Below are 15,962 nucleotides of genomic sequence, written 5' to 3'. Positions count from 1 at the left end.
GTCCGGGAGTTGCATTACCTGGTAGCTTTTGGCTCCAAGGGATATGAATATTCATTAAGTTCTCTCTGCAACTCATCTGTTCAACAAACATCTAATTGACTTCTAGATATATGCTGGCATTGGGCCTGGTGTTAGAGATGCAATGTTAGTTAGGATAACATTTGTGCCCCCAAAAAAGCTTACAACCCAATGGAGAAAGAAGCCCAAGGTAAGAGCCCAGAGTGCTGACTGCTCTGGTGCAGAGATACATGGTCTGTCACAGAAGCACAAGGAGCAGGCGTTAAGTGGATAGAGTCAGGGTTACCATGGAGATGGGGAGGGGGGCTGTGGAATCTGGAGAGTAACCCTCAAGCTGAGTTTTCATCTTGGAAAAAGAGCTAATTAAATGGAGAACAGAGTAAAGGGCATTTCAAGCAAATGGAACAGCATGTGTTGGCATAAAGGCATAAATAATCGGGCTCTGAAAGGTAAAAGGGGAAGGAGAATAGATGAAAGAACCAGGCAAGAGCTAGGCTGCTCTGCGCTAAGCTAGTTGACTCTCCCAAGTTACAGGGAGTGAGACTACTGGGAATCAGCAGCTAATACTAAGTACTGACTGTGGACCAGGTAATCTTTAAGCATTTTGTATATCTTATTGGACTATATCCTGTAATGCTCATAACAGCAGTATGAAATAGGCATTATAACTATCCTTTGTCTTTGTTGTTGTTTTCTTTTTTTAAAGACTTATTTATTTGAAAGAGTTATAGGGAGAGAGAGGGAGAGACAGAGAAAGATCTTCCATCCACTGGCTCACTCCCCAGATGGCTGCAACAGCCAGCACTGAGCCAGGTGGAAGCCAGGAGCCAGAAGTTCCACCAGGGTCTCCCATGTGAGGAGCAGGGGCCCAAATATCTGGGCCATTTTCCATTGCTTTCCCAGGTCATTAGCAGGGAGCCAGATTGGAAGTGGAGCAGCAGGGACTCAAACCAGTGCCCATATGGGATGCCAGCCTTGCAGGCAAGGCCTTACTCTCCTGTGCCACGACACAGACCCCTATCCCTTGTTTTATAGATGAGGAGACCAGGATGCTGACAGAATAATAATTTGGCCAAGCCATTATTTGCACACAGCTAATGGATGGCAGGGCTGATGTTCAGGGCTGGTTCTGCACATACTAACCCCTGCCATGGCACTGTTCTGCTGAGGGGGGAAGAGGGAGCAGATGGAGCCATTAGAAAGGCCATTATGGCCCTGGGTACAGAACAGACTAGCAATAGGGAAATGGAGGGGCTACGGGAGGGAGAAACTGCATCTAGGGAGCCCATATCCAGAGCTGTCACAGAGGCACACAGGTAGGAGCCCTTTGTTTGGAGAGTTGGTGCCTGGACCTGAAGTCCACTGCTTCTGATCTCGCTGTGGGTTACAGTATGAAAACCACACCTTCTCATGGTTTGATGAGTCCTGCTCAGATTGGGTGAAGTCATTCTTTAATGCCCTGGCCAAGAAGCCTAAGTTTTCCTTCCCTAGTTCCCACCATAACTCCCCCCACTGCCAGCACAACCTGTTTTCTTTTAAATTCTTTGCCTCTTCCTTATTGACTTTTAAGTAATAAAAGTTTCTACTTTCCCCTCATTGGCTCTGTTAGCATAATCATTTCACACAAACTTTCCTGTGCTGGAAATCTCAGGATCATCCCGTTGGCCCTCATCTGACCAATCACCGTATCTAGTAGCCTTTCTTCTGACTGTCTCTCAGTGTATTCTTTCAATCTGCACCGCTCTCTCATTGTCAATGGTACTGCTTACTAAAAGCCTCTTGACTGACTTCCCTGCCTCCTGTCTTTCCTTGTCTGGGTCCGTCATCCTATATTGCTTCCAGAGTCAATCTTGCTTGAATTCTCGTATCATCGCTTTATTCTCTTCAATGACAACTGCAACCTACAGGGTAAAGCAAATTCTAGAAAATATCAGATAAAGAAAGTCCATAAAGGTTGACCTCACCCAAGCTTTATTTTAAAAATTTATTTTTCTTGATGAAAGTAATACCTGCTAATTAAATAAAACTATGAATGTAAAAATAGTTGGTGGAAAAATGAAATTACTTTGGTGCAAAAAAATTTAAATCTATGCATAATATCTACTTTTTTTCAGAATGCAAGATTTCCAGATTTTGAAGACTCCTTGCATTGTTGCACTATATATATTTTATTTATTTTTATTGTAATAGTAGATAAGCAACCAACAATCGGACACAGCCACTCTTTTTTTTTTAAGCTTTTTATTCAGTGAGAGAAATGCATAGATGAGGGCCCTATCTAAAAGAGAGAAGGAAATCTAGATTCATACCAAGTACCAGGAGCCAACCATGTTGAGGAGCATGTAGGCCAGGAAGCATGGGCAGGTGGCCCGAAGGCCATGCACCCTGGAGGCACAGGGCAGTATGGGCCCGCATTGACAAAAGGCCAAAAAAAGGGCCGGGCCCATGGAACACAGCCACTCTTAACACTTCTCAGCTTCCTCTTGTGCCACTGCTGCTTCTCCCCGTGCAACTGATGCTCTGTGATATCTTTTTGACCTGCTACGCTGAATACATAAAATACATTTATGCATGGTTGCACACTTCATGCTTTGTTCCCCAAGTCTAAAAAGTGCCTGCATTTTCAGACCCTAGATTGTAGTTTAGCAGGAAGAGGAGGCAACTCTTTCCAGGGATTGCTTTAATCTCCTCTATCTGTTAACTTATCCAGTGCCTACAACAAGTCGCTAGGTAGATCATATTACAACTCCTTCTCAGGGGAAGGAAGCCTGGCTCAGAGAGTTTCGCAGAGCCTCATCTTGCCTCCACATTCCTGCTTCGTCCAGGAGTGTGGACCACCACAGACATGCTAGATCCATCTCTGCGTCTATGCCTGCTTACCATCCTCCCACGCCATATCAGTTAGCTGCTGCTACAATAATGCTGCAAAACAAACTATTCCAAAACTTGGTGGGTTAAAACAACAGTCATTTATTATGTCTCAGGGGTCTTCAGAGTGGCTGGGCAGTTCTGTTGATCTGGGCCGGGCTTGGTGCACTGGAGCATCTGCAATCATTGCACATTGCTGAGGGTTGGCTTGTTGAGGAAGGCCAGCTTCTCCACATGGTCTCTGACCCTTCAGGAGGAGATATCTGAGAGAGGGAACAGAAGCACACAAGGGGCTTGGCCTGGTAACTTACCACATTCTTTTGGCTAAAGCAAGTTCCAAGTCTGGCTCTGGAGCCCACTCTTCCACCATAACCCTAAATTGTATCCATGAAGACATTGGCCTTGATGTTTGTAGAAACACTATCAAGATTGGTTTTTAAGTACAGAAATGTCTTATGAAAGCACTCAGTCAGGGGCTGGCATGATGGCATAGCAGGTTAAGCCACCACCTGCGATGATGGCATCCCTTATGGGTGTTGGTTCAAATCTCCCAGCTGCTCCACTTCCAATCCAGCTCCCTGCTAATGTGCCAGGGAAAACAGCAGGGGATGGCCCAAGTGTTTGGGCCTCTGCACCCATGCGGGAGACCTGGAAGAAGTTCCTGGCTCCTGGCTTCAGTTCAGCCCAGTACTGACCATTGTGGCCATTTGGGGAATGAACCAGTACATGGAAGTCATTCTCTCTCTCTCTCTCTCTCTCTCTCTCTCTCTCTCTCTCTTACTCTCTGCCTCTACTTTTTGGTAGCTCTGACTATCAAATAAATAAATTTTTCAAAAAAAAAGCAAAAAAATAAAGCAGTCAATGTGATTGATAGTCTTGAGATGGTTAAGGCAATGCCGGGTCCTAAGACCATCACACTTTGAGAAAAGATAGAACAGGATGAAGTAAGGTTTATTTCACAGGAAGAATCCATGAGGAAATGTCAAAATTACTCTGTTTTCTAATAAGTCTCATTGGATAAGAGTTCTAACACAGCTAGAAACTAAGAATTTTCTATCTTTTTTAGTTTGTTAAGAATATCACAGAAAAAAAGAAAAAACAACACTATACCAAAAAATGCAAACAACAAAAACCTAGCTAAGTCTTTAAATAAGAAATAAAAACAAGAAATTTATTATATAACCATGAAACACTTATGATGTTGCAATAATATGATAACTGATAAAAAATGGACATTGTGAGCAGAAATTCCCCATTTCCCTGCTTTACTTCTCACAAATGTTGGCTAGTCTGGATGCTAGAAGTTCTGAAACTTTCAGTCTCAGAAACCCTTTATAGTCCTAAAAATTATTCAGGACCCCAAAGAGATTTCACTGGGGTCAGTTATATCTATTGATGTTGACTATATTCATAATAAAAAGAGATAAATTATAACATGTAGCAGTTGCTCTTCTAGGACAGGGCATGTAGCAAGGAATATGACAAAACCCCTGATCTCATGAAGCTAACATTTTATGAAGGGGAGTCAAACAAGAAGCCTATCAACAAGTTTATAAGATATCAGACAGGGAGCCAGCCTTGCGGCATTGCGGCACGATGGGTAGAGCCTGTACGGTTGGTGTCCCAGCTGCTTCATTTCAGATCCAGATCCCTATTAATGGCCTGGGAAAAGCACTGGAGGAATGACCCATGTGGGAGACCCAAATGAAGTTCCTGGCTCCTGGCTTCAGTCTGGCCCAGACCTGGCCATTGCGGCCATCTGGGGAGTAAGCCAGCGGATGGAAGCTCTCTCTCTGTCTCTCTGTAACTCTGACTTTCAAATAAATCAATCAACCTTAAAAATATCAAAATATAAATAAGCTACAAAGAAAAATGAACTAAGATAAGGTAGGGGATTATGGACAGCTGGCCTCTTCCAGAATGAGGCATTGGAGGAAGTTGTGGGGACCCCATCGTGGAAGTAGGTTGAACTTACCTTTGTACCTTACACATTTTCCCAGCCTCCAGACATTCTCCTGAAGATCTCAACTCATTGTTGAGCAACAGACAGCCATGCAAGTAAAGAGCCAGGCATCTAGTTTGTTTTCTTTCTCATAAGCCAGACCTAATGACCCATTAAAGCTGTCAGGGTTTAATACTGGGTGCCATGGAATACTCTGAATTAGTGCTGGGAACTTGGAAAAATCTATGATATGGATTTATTAAAAGTTTCCCTATGACTCGCCAAACCCAACCTATTGACACTTAAACTTTACACCAGACCCTGAGCTTCAATCCTGGATTCACAGTCCTTCTGCAATGCCAAATTGTTCCATGGCTCCATTTCATACGAACCAGCTGTGCAAGCTGTTAAAGAAAAAGCAAACAAATTCAGACTGAATCTCTTCTGCTCTGCTTTCACAACACAGATCATTTTTGACACCAGATGTGCAAGGCGCGGGGTGGGGGGTGGGGGTCCCCACATACTAAACCAATCAGTTCTACCATGGACACCAGCTGGTGTCAGCGGATTCAATTTGCTTCGATTCAATTTGATTCGATTCGATTCAATTCGATTCAATTCTAATGCTACCTACCTGGAGACAGCTTCAGATACCACAGGTGGAGGGCTCAGTCCTCAAGACTGCGGCCCCTTCTCTTCACGTCGATTGCAAGCCCCGGGCTCTGTCACCTGTGCTTCTGGCTGACTGGCTATTAGTGAGGGTTCTTACACCCTCCTCCTTAGGTTGGATTACTTTGCTTGATCACCTCACAGAATTGAAGGAAATGTGTTGCTCATGTTTACTGCGTTATCATAAAGGATATCACAAAGGTGATGAAGGGATGCACGAGGTGAGCTAAGGGAGAAGGCATGCAGAGCATCCATGCCCTTCCCAGGGTGCTGCCCTCCACACCTCCATGTATTTGGCTATCCAGAAGCTCTCTAAGCCCAGTCCTATTGGGTTTTTCTGGGAACCTAATTGGATCAGCATGGTTGACACAGAGCCATCCATGCCAAAATGTAATTGGACAGAAAGGGTAAGATCTAATGCTAATAGGCAACGCGGGAGAACCCAGCAAGGCCCGCCTGCTTCTGGGCCTCTGCAGATTCCTGCCTCCAGGATATAGGGCAGGGGCCCTCTGAAATGAGGGGCATTAAGTGAGCTACTGTCAGTCTAGGGTAGTACAGAGGATTTCTTTCCAAGACAGGCAAGGGAAGATGTGAGTTTCTATGACCTGCCCAGAAAGGAGAAATTCCAGTTTCTAATGTTCTGCTTTATGAAGAGAGTGATGAACCAGAAACTGTGGATGAAAGCAAAAAATATAGGTATCATTCTGGCCTCCCTGTTTTCCTGCTGGCCTGCCACTGAAACACTCAGATTGCAAAATAGCACTTGCTAATCTATCTGACTTGCAAGCACAGTGTGAGTTGGGATAGCACGTACGGACACTGAGAGACTGTGGCATCTGAGTCCAGTTGGTTCTCAAGTTTGGAGCGTAAGCTACTAGTAAGGGTTTGAATGTTGAAAGGCATATGTTTTGTGTCCCAGGCATTGAGAATAAAAAGGCAAATAAGACACAGTCCCTGTCGAACGTGCTTGCGACCTATGAAATAAAGTGAATCAGCAATTCCAATTCATTGTGGTCACTGCCCTGGAAGAGGGCTGCACAGAATGCTCTGGGCACATTGGAAGAACAAGTCACACTCTGCAGGAGTCAGAGAATTTTGTTTTGAAGGCTGAGTTGATGTATCTCAAGTTAGCCAAAGCGGGCTAGGGAAAAGTGTGGGCCAAGTCTAAAACTTGTGAGAGGCCTTGCTTAGTTTAGTGACTTAGTCGCATACCTATTATTTGCTGGGACAGTAATAAGAGAGGAAATCAAGGGCTGGCACTGTGGTGTGGTGGGTAAAGCCACTGCATGCAATGCTGGCATCCCATATGGGTACCAGTTCAAGTCCTGGCTGCTCCACTTTTGATCCAGCTCTCTGCTATGGCCTGGGAAAGCGATAGATGGTATAAGTCCTTGGGCCCCTGCATCTGTGTGGGAGACTTGGAAGAAGCTCCTGGCTCCTGGCTTCAGATCAATCCAGCTCCAGCTGTTGCAGCCATTTGGAGAGTTAACCAGTGGATGGAAGACCTCTCTCTCTCTCTCTGCCTCCCTGTAACTCTGCCTTTCATATAAGTAAATAATTTTTTTGAAGATTTATTTTATTTATTTGAAAGACAGTTACAGAGAGAGGTAGAGTCAGAGAGATAGGTCTTCCATCTGCTGGTTCACTCCCCAGATGGCTGCAACGGTCGGAGCTGCACCAATCCAAAGCCAGGAGCCAGAAGCTGCCTCTGGGTCTCCCACATGGGTTCAGGGGCCCAAAGACCTGGGCCATCTTCCACTGCTCTCCCAGGCCACAGCAGAGAGCTGGATCAGAGGAGAAGCAGCTGGGACCAGAACTGGCGCACATATGGGATGCCAGCGCTTCAGGCCAGGGCCTTAACCCGCTGCACCACAGCACCAGCCCCTAAATAAATAAATCTTTAAAAATAAAAAAAACTTAAAAAGAGAGGAAGTTGGATAGCATTGCATGCTATATGAGATAACTGAAATTTATTCTACAGCAAAAAGCATGAAACAGCCCTCATTTCTAGAATAATTACATCCATACTGACACATTTTATTGTAATAATGTGAAATTTTATAATTGACTAGTAGTCTGCAAGCTGTCATTCTTGTCATCCAGTGCCTAACATCCTACCTAGGACTTGATAGGTGTTGACAAATGCTTAACATGAATACAATTCAGGTGATTGAAAGTTTTATAACAGAATTTCAAGAAGCAGTCAAAATGCTCATGGTTTAGCGGAATTCTTTTCTTTTAAATACATTCATCACTCTTACCAAGAAAACGTATGTTCTCTTCTCTGTTACTGTCAAATACATCCTTTCACCCCATCCTTTTTTTTTTTTTTTTTTTAAGATTCATTTTATTTATTTGAAAGACAGAGTTACAGAGAGAGGAAGCGACAGAGAGAGAGAGGTCTTCCATCCGCTGGTTCACTCCCCAGATGGCCGCAATGGCCGGAGCTGCGCCTATCCGAAGCCAGTAGTCAGGAGCTTCTTCCGGGTCTCCCATGTGGGTGCAGGGCCCCAAGGACTTGGGCCTTACTAAGACCTGACTTCTCTGTAACTGCTCCTAAATACATATTATTGTTTTCATGCCCATTGCTATTTGGATAAGCATAGTATAGTTGGGATAGCAAATGTGGGTAACAGTTCCAAACTCATTACCTGGGTTCCCATGCTCCCACTCCTCTCTGCTCCACAATAAGCCACTCTTTATCAACAGCCAGACCAGTGTTTCTGTATACATAATTCAGATGAAGTTACACCCATAGAGGGACAAGTTTCACCAGGTCTGGAGAGTGTTGCTTTTAAATAAGGGGAAGAGCATTAAAAAGATTCAAATAAGTGAATTGTGTTTATAAATTCATTGTGAAGCCTGAGGCCAAGTTCTATCCTAATTGCTTATCTGCAGTTCTGCCAGAGGGAGAAACACAGACTTTCATGCTCTGGTGTGCAGGTGGAGCCTGGATGCCATTGTCTCAGTTGGATCATTTGCATCTTAGCTGGGCTGAAAGGTTGCAAATTTATTATTTCTGATCCTTCCTCAATCTTCTCTTCTTACTAATCACCTCTTCTCAAGAGAAGCACAGCAGGGAGTTTTAACCTACCTTTTTACTCCAAGTGCGTTCTCCCCAAATTCCAACAGAGAAATTTATAAAATTTATAGACAATCAGCCTTAAAGAACTTATACAGAGCATCCGGACTAAACCTCCTGTTTTACATTGGAAAAAATAAGGCCTGATTGACCAAAGAACTCTTAGGGGAGCACAGAGAGAACCAGGGGTGAAGTTTATAGCCCTTAGATCTCTTGATATCACCATATGCTTATTAATAAGCCCGAGAGGGTTCTTGCCTGATATTTAGAGAAGAATTCTAAATACCGGCATAAATAAATGAGGCAGCATGGTACATTTTAAGCTTTTATTTAGTGAGAAAAATGCATAGGAGAGTGAGAGCTTTATCTAAGAGAAAGAGGGGTAAATCTGGGTTCATACCGAGCACTAGGAACCAGCCACGTGGAGGAGCATCTAGGCCAGGAAGCCTAGGGCAGGTGGCCCGAGGGCCACGAGCCCTGGAGGCGCAGGGCTACAGCCAGTCCCCTCCTGGCTAGAGGCCAGGGTAAAGAAGAAGAGAGAGATAAGTCTGGGTTCATACCCAGCACCAGGAACCAGCCACACGGAAGAGCATCTAGGCCAGGAAGCCTAGGATGGGTGGCCCAAAGGCCCAAAGGCTACCTCCTGGCAAGAAGCCAAGGAAAAGAAGAAGAAGGGGTGGGACACACTGTGTCCCAGGCTTTTAATCCACTTCCAAAGGGGAGTGGTTAATTAACCTGATTGGCTGGTGGGCACCCAGGTGCGGCCAGGTAGGGGCATGAGGTCACATGGGGCGTGGCGAAGGTGTCAGGTGGGGGTGTGAGGTCACACAGGGGCATGGTGAAGGTGTGGTCTTCCAGCTCACAAACCTAATCAATCTTAACCTGTATGCCTGCCTACTTCATTCTGACTCCCAGTGCCAGATTTCATCTGCAAAGGAAGGGAGAGGAGAAGTAGAAGAGGACATGAGGAAAATTTGGTGCCTTTTCCCAGAACTGTGTTTCCTTGATCAAAGCAATATGTCAATAATCTCTTGTTATTTCTCCAAGTGTTCCACATTAAATAGGAGGAATGGGAGGAGAAGGAAGAACATGTACGTTTGTTTCTGCTGTTTCTTAAGCAAATGTTTTCTTGAGTCAGGTTTTGTGTGTGTGTGTGTTTTTTTTTTTTTTTTGACAGAAAGAGTTAAACAGTGAGAGAGAGAGAGAGAGAGAGAAAGAGCTTCCTTCTGTTGGTTCACCCCTCAAATGGCCACTATGGCCTGCTGATCCAAAGCCAGGAGCCAGGTGCTTCTTCCTGGTCTCCCATGGGGTGCAGGGCCAAGCACTTGGGCCATCCTCCACTGCACTCCCGGGCCACAGCAGAGAGCTGGACTGGAAGAGGGGCAACCGGAACAGAATCCAGCGCCCCAACCGGGACTAGAACTGGGGGTGCCGGCACCACAGGTGGAGGATTAGCCTAGTGAGCCGCAGTGCCAGCCAAGGTTCAGATATTAATGTGCCTCCATAGTTGCACTGTGAGTCTGCTGGCTTTCTTCTGATGCAGCAGGGACCGGCAGGCTGGGGCTTTCCTAGGCAAGGCAGATGTCCCCTCACCCTGTGCTATGTCAAGGGAGGCCATTGCCCTCACCCATCTTTCTCTAAGCACATGGGAATCTCCCTCCCATCACACACACACTCCCATCACTATGACTCTGGGGGCTGGCTTAAAAGTGTCCTGGCTGAAACTGCCCCCCAGTTTACACTGAGCTCAGAAAACCCCATCCCTACCACTTTTTGTCTTCCAAGTCACTTATACAAGCCTTAATTTTTTTTTTCACTTGGAAAATAAGAATTAAAATATCTACCAATTAAACTTATCACAGGAATGACATGAGTCAGTATAAATAAAGTGCCTATCACAATATGAATTATATGTATTTGTCACGCGTTTCCTATCTTCTCTAGACCTTGTACTTGTGCCTTCTGGCCTTGTCTAATGGCCAAGGACCCCTCTTCCCCCAAGAGTCCTCTGTGGTCACTTACAGTTGTAATCTCTTGGTGATCCTCTGTGATCAGCATGGAACGTGGGAATGACGCAGAGGCTTCACATGGGACAGATTCAGCTTGAGAAACTGAAATAGGATCTCCTGGGCTCAGGCAGAGATGGGGCCCTTGAAAAGGAAGAAGTTCATTCCTAGGCTTCCTCACCACAGCCACAGTCCCCAGGAGCTCAGTGTGTCTACGGGTCCTTGTGTTAGCTGGGGCTGCAATGCAGAGGATAGCACCTGACTGGCCAAGGCTTCTCCACTTTCCCAGGGCCTTGGCTTCTTAGGGGTCTGGCCAACCAGGATAATGTTGGTCCAGAGGCTACCAGAAAGCAAACCCTCAGGCTGATGCAGCGTGTCAGCAGGGGGACATTGTGGCAACCAATGGCTAAGAGTCACTGCAGCTCCCTCAGTGTGGCCAGGCCATGTGACATGACCACTAAAAGGACTGACCGGGACTCTACTCATCCAAGCTAAGTTTGCTCACCACTCCCACTTTTGCCACAAAAAGTGTGTTTGTGTTCTTTTCATGAGAACCTTAGGTCAGATTTTTTAATGAAATAATGGATTTGAAAGTATCTTAAAAGCTTTACTTCTTCACAAATTATTAGTAAGATGAGCCTGCAATCAGAACTCCGGATGTGCAGCACTATTTAGACCCTTAAAAAATACCTACTTAAATGAAGCCATTTTCTTTGTTCATTCAAAAAACATTTATGGAACTCTCAAGGCACTGGGTTAGGCTTTAGTGTACAATACTGAGCAAGAAGACAAAGACCCCGTTCTTGGGTTTTTATTACAAGTGTGGTAGAGAAAGGATTAGCATGTCAGCCACATAATTTGTGCCTTTAAACAGACCACTTTGATTTGAGGAATACTAACTATAGGTAAGCAAGAATAAATGCAGTGAGACAAATTAGAGACTACTGTAGGCAAAAATGATGATTCATGGAGTGTAAAGGAAGGGGAGGGAGCAGAAAATGAGGTGAATATTTGAATTTAAGTATAACATCATAATTTCAATGTACCTTTTACTATTAGAACTTGCTGATTTAGGAGAATGGAAGGAAAGAAATCAAGAATGACTTCTAGAAAGGAAACTCCACTGAAGTCCTGACCTCAAAAGGGAAAAGTAGGAATAAAGGGATAAGAGTGCTAGTTTGGACAGGTTAAGATTAAAGACATCCAAGTAGGGACGTTGAATAGGCAGTTGGATAAATGAGTCTGGGACTAAATATACATCCAGACAGGGCCTGAAGAAACACATTTGGAAGCCATCATTATTTAGAATTTACCTGGTATTCAGAACCATGAGTTATAATGAGGTGTCTTAGAAAGTGATTGTAGTTAGAGAAACCTAAGGGCAGAATCTTTAAAGGGAGAAAATGAAAAGAAACCAGCAGTGGATTCTAAAGCAAAAAATCCATAACAATAGAAGGAAAACACTAGAGGGATGTCCTAGAAGCAAAAGAAGAAAGAGTGGCAAGGGGAAGTAGTGACCAAATCATCAAATTCTGCTGAAATTGAGAATTGATCCTTGGATCTGGCAACAGGGAGGTTGTTGGTGACCTTGTCAGGACCTGACTCAGTGAAGTGTACAGGGTAATTTAGACCAGTGGAGAGCAGAAGCCTGATCAGAATGGTTCAGGGATAAATGGAGGTGAGGAAACTTCTTTCAAGGAGTTTTATGGTAAAGTGAAACAAAGAAATGCAACCACGATAGCCATTTTTCCAGGACGAATGATCTTAGAGCCTGCGTGTTTACTGATGGATACGACCCAGGTAGAAAAGGAAACGTGTTGAGGTAGGAGAGGGGAGATAATTTCAGACAATTAGTCTTTGAGTAGGTGAGAGGGGATGAGGTACACTGCAAAAGTAAAGGAAGCAGGAAGAAGGCATAGAATATGGGTACAGATGCAGTTGGTTGCTGGATTTGGTGGTTAGAAAATTCATTCATTCATTCAGCAAATACTGAGCTACTCTGCACCAGATTGGAGTTTAAGAAGTAAGACAGACAGCAGTGAATGAGAGATATGACAAAGCTCAAGCTCTCGTGGAGTTTACATTCTGCTGAGGAGGATTTGACTCTTCAAATAAGAAATATGTTAACAGGCAAATAGCTTCCAGTTGGCTTTTAAATGGCCTTTAGAGCCTAAACATTTATTAAGAAGAAAATGACAACCTGCTGGCATAGCCACCTTCTCCTAAGCGTGATATAGACCTCAGAGGGATCTGAAGGAGACCCACAGGGTTCTTCTTGCTCATAGCAAGGTCAGTGCTCCCTCCCCCCGTGACATTTCTCACTCCATAACCGATGGTCTAACAGAGCAGTCTCAACAAGAAGTCCCCAAACACACCCTCTCTGAAATGATAAGGAGAGATGATGTCATCTTGACCCATATCCCTCTTGAATTTGGTGACCATGAGAATTCCAATGTTCTAAGGATGAGGAGAAATGGCTCTCATGCTTGTCCACATCCTGTTGGACAGATCACAGGTCAATGAGTGCAACTTCACTACAAATGAGACTTGTGAAATGTAGTTTTATGTGTAAATAGGAAGAGGAATAGGAAAAGTGGCTTTTGATTATCAGAGCTTTGTGTATACCTTAGAGGAGGAAAAAAAAGAGACCCAGACAGACAGTGGCAACACACAGGTCAGGGAGAAGACTTTTTTTTTAAAGATTTATTTATTTGAAAGAGTTACACAGAGAGAAGAGGCAGAGAGAGGTCTTCCATCCAATGGTTCACTCCCCAGATGGCTGCAACAGGCAGAGCTGTGCCTATCCGAAGCCAGGAGCCAGGAGCTTCTTCCGAGTCTCCCACACGGGTGCAGGGGCCCAAGGATTTGGGCTATCTTCTTACTGCTTTCCCAGGCCATAGCAGAGAGCTGGGTTGGAAGAGGAGCAGCCTGGACTAGAACCGGTTCCCATATAGGATGTCAGCACTTCAGGCCAGGGCGTTAACCCGATGCGCCACAGTGCTGGCCCCAAGGGAGAAGAAATTTTCAAGATGGAACTGATCAGTACTGTCATGGTGCAGAAAGGCCAGATAAGATATGTATCAGGCTTATCTAAGTTTTCAGTTAGTGTCCCTGGTAACATAATGAAGAGTAGTTCCCATGGAATGATAGTAAAGTAAAAGAATGAGAAGTGAGGAAGTTGATACAGAGAGTATAGACTTGTATGTAGGAGAAGCTGACTATAACATTATGAAAATAGTGAAGTAACTGCATAAGAGTGCCAATTGAAGGAGAATTTTTCCCTTAATATAGACAAGACACTTGCAGGCTAAGGTTAAGGAGCTACTACTGAAGGAGAAATAAAGAGGAAGAGGATAAGCTATTGAGGAACTCTAGAAGAAGCCAGGAGGGACCAGCGTTGTGGTACAGCTGGTTAAGCCACAACCTGCGGTGCCAGCATCCTATATAGGCGCTGGTTTGAGTCCCAGCTGCTCCACTTCTGATCCTGCTCTCTGCTAACGCACTTGGGAAAGCAATGGAAAAATGGCCCAAATACCTGGACCCCTGCACCCAAGTGGGAGACCCTGATGAAAGTCCTGGCTCCTGGCTTCAGATTAACCTATCTCCAGTAGCTGTGGCCATTTGAGGAGTGAACCAACAGATGGAAGACTACTCTCTATCTGCCTCTGCCTCTGCCTCTGCCTCTCCCTCTCTGTAACTCTGCCTTTTAAATTAATTAATTAATTAATCCTTTAAAAAAAAAAAAAGAAGCCAGGAAAGAATAATATCAGAGCAAAGGTAAATCTATTAGTCTTGGCCAAGAGCCAAGAGAAGTGGCGTAGCTTTTTCTAAGATGTGTAGGAGGACAGCAGTGGTGAGAAGAACTGAAGAAAAGTTTGTAACAAAAGTGGAGGGAGTTTATATCCAATGGTATTTACTTGTTCAAAGAGTTAGTCTGTTGTTAACGAAAGGACTGGCCAGGGTTTGGGGTAAGCTACTATATGAAAGATGGGGGATTCACTATGGATAGAAGTGTGGTATTGAGGATTCAACAGAGGTTGAAGGCTACTTATGTGTAGTGGCGCCAGTATGCACCATTGTTGGATTTCTTCAACCCTCAACTCTCCAGGACAGAGGCAGATGGATATTTGAACTGACTGAGAACCAAGGGATTTTTTGTGGTGGATATTGTGATTTAACTAGGTGTTGAGGGGATGATGGTGCTGGTGCAAGAGCTGTTGTAGTGGCCTAGGCTAAATAGGAAAGGGAGTAAAGTCAAAAGAGGACTGATGGCCTAGAAGAAAGTCGAGGCCAAGGACTGGAGGCCATGAGGAAGTAGAAGTGCAGAGGAGATGAGAACAAAGGCATGAAATATGGAAGGAAAATATACTGTCGCAGAGGGTAGAATATTGGAATTGTAGATGGAACAGTGCTGGGGCATGGGGGCTTGAGAGCATGGCTTTGGAGGGGGTTGCTGAAGTCCTTTGAATGTAAGTCTCCAAGGAGTTGAAAAGGTGGTATCTTGGAGAAAACCAGTAACTGAGTCTAGGAGGAGGTGGTAGAATGAGTCACAAAGCATAAGCACAACGAAGAAGGAGTTTTTGCTTGAAGGTGGAAGAAAATTGTCTCAAGTCAGCATCTGAAGTCAATGAGGGGCTAGAAAAATGTGAGAATGTAAGCCTCTTCTTTTCACTTCCTCTATCTAGTTTAGAAACCCCCTCCCCTTTTTTTAAGATCTATTTATTTGAAAGTCAGAGTTCAGAGTGAGAGAAGGAAAGACAGTGGGGGGGTGGGGTGGACTTCCATCCTCTGGTTCACTCCCCAGATGGCTGGAGCAGCCAGCACTGGCTAGGCTAAAGTCAGGGGCCAGGAGCCTCATCTAGGTCTCTCATGTGGATGGCATGGGCCCAAACATTTGGGCCATCTTCTGCTGGGATGGAAGTGGAGCAGCTGGGATGCCAATATTGCAGGTGGTGACTTTAAATGCTTTACCACTATGCTGACCCTGTTTAAACCCTTATGAGCCTGTTTGGATTGCAGAAATACATAACTTCCTAATTGGTTTGCCTGTTTTTGGTCTTTATCCCCTTATATACACAGGACTACCAGATTAAACTTGTAGAACAGCTTTGATGGCCTTCATTCCTGCTCAAAAATTTCAGTAGTTCCTTAACTACCTTTAGAATAAAATCCAAATTCTTTAGCCCCACCTTTAAGATTCCAGGCATAGAGATGGCTTCCATCTACTGCTTTGTGGTTTTTGTTTGTTTCTGCTTTGCATCTATTTCAGGCAACATCAAGTATTTAGCTTGTATATGTTTACATTTTAGACTACTTTACCTAAGTCTGCAGAGGTCTCCTGAAAATGGATTTGTTAACTATCTGTGATGCTCTTGCC

The 15,962-nt window shown here is 44.5% G+C and overlaps 1 protein-coding gene across 1 annotated transcript in view; it reads left to right on the top strand.

Annotated features, from left to right (window-relative positions):
• The window catches only part of OLFML1 (olfactomedin like 1), a 29,405-nt gene that overhangs the window by 10,757 nt on the left and 2,686 nt on the right, over positions 1-15,962 (top strand). The gene's annotated exons all lie outside the window — the stretch shown is intronic.

The sequence above is a fragment of the Oryctolagus cuniculus genome, chromosome 1 (assembly GCF_964237555.1).
Source record: "Oryctolagus cuniculus chromosome 1, mOryCun1.1, whole genome shotgun sequence".
In the NCBI taxonomy this organism is placed as follows: Eukaryota; Metazoa; Chordata; class Mammalia; order Lagomorpha; family Leporidae; genus Oryctolagus; species Oryctolagus cuniculus.
Note: the sequence above shows the minus strand (reverse complement) of the source record. Positions and strands in the feature narration are given on the sequence as shown.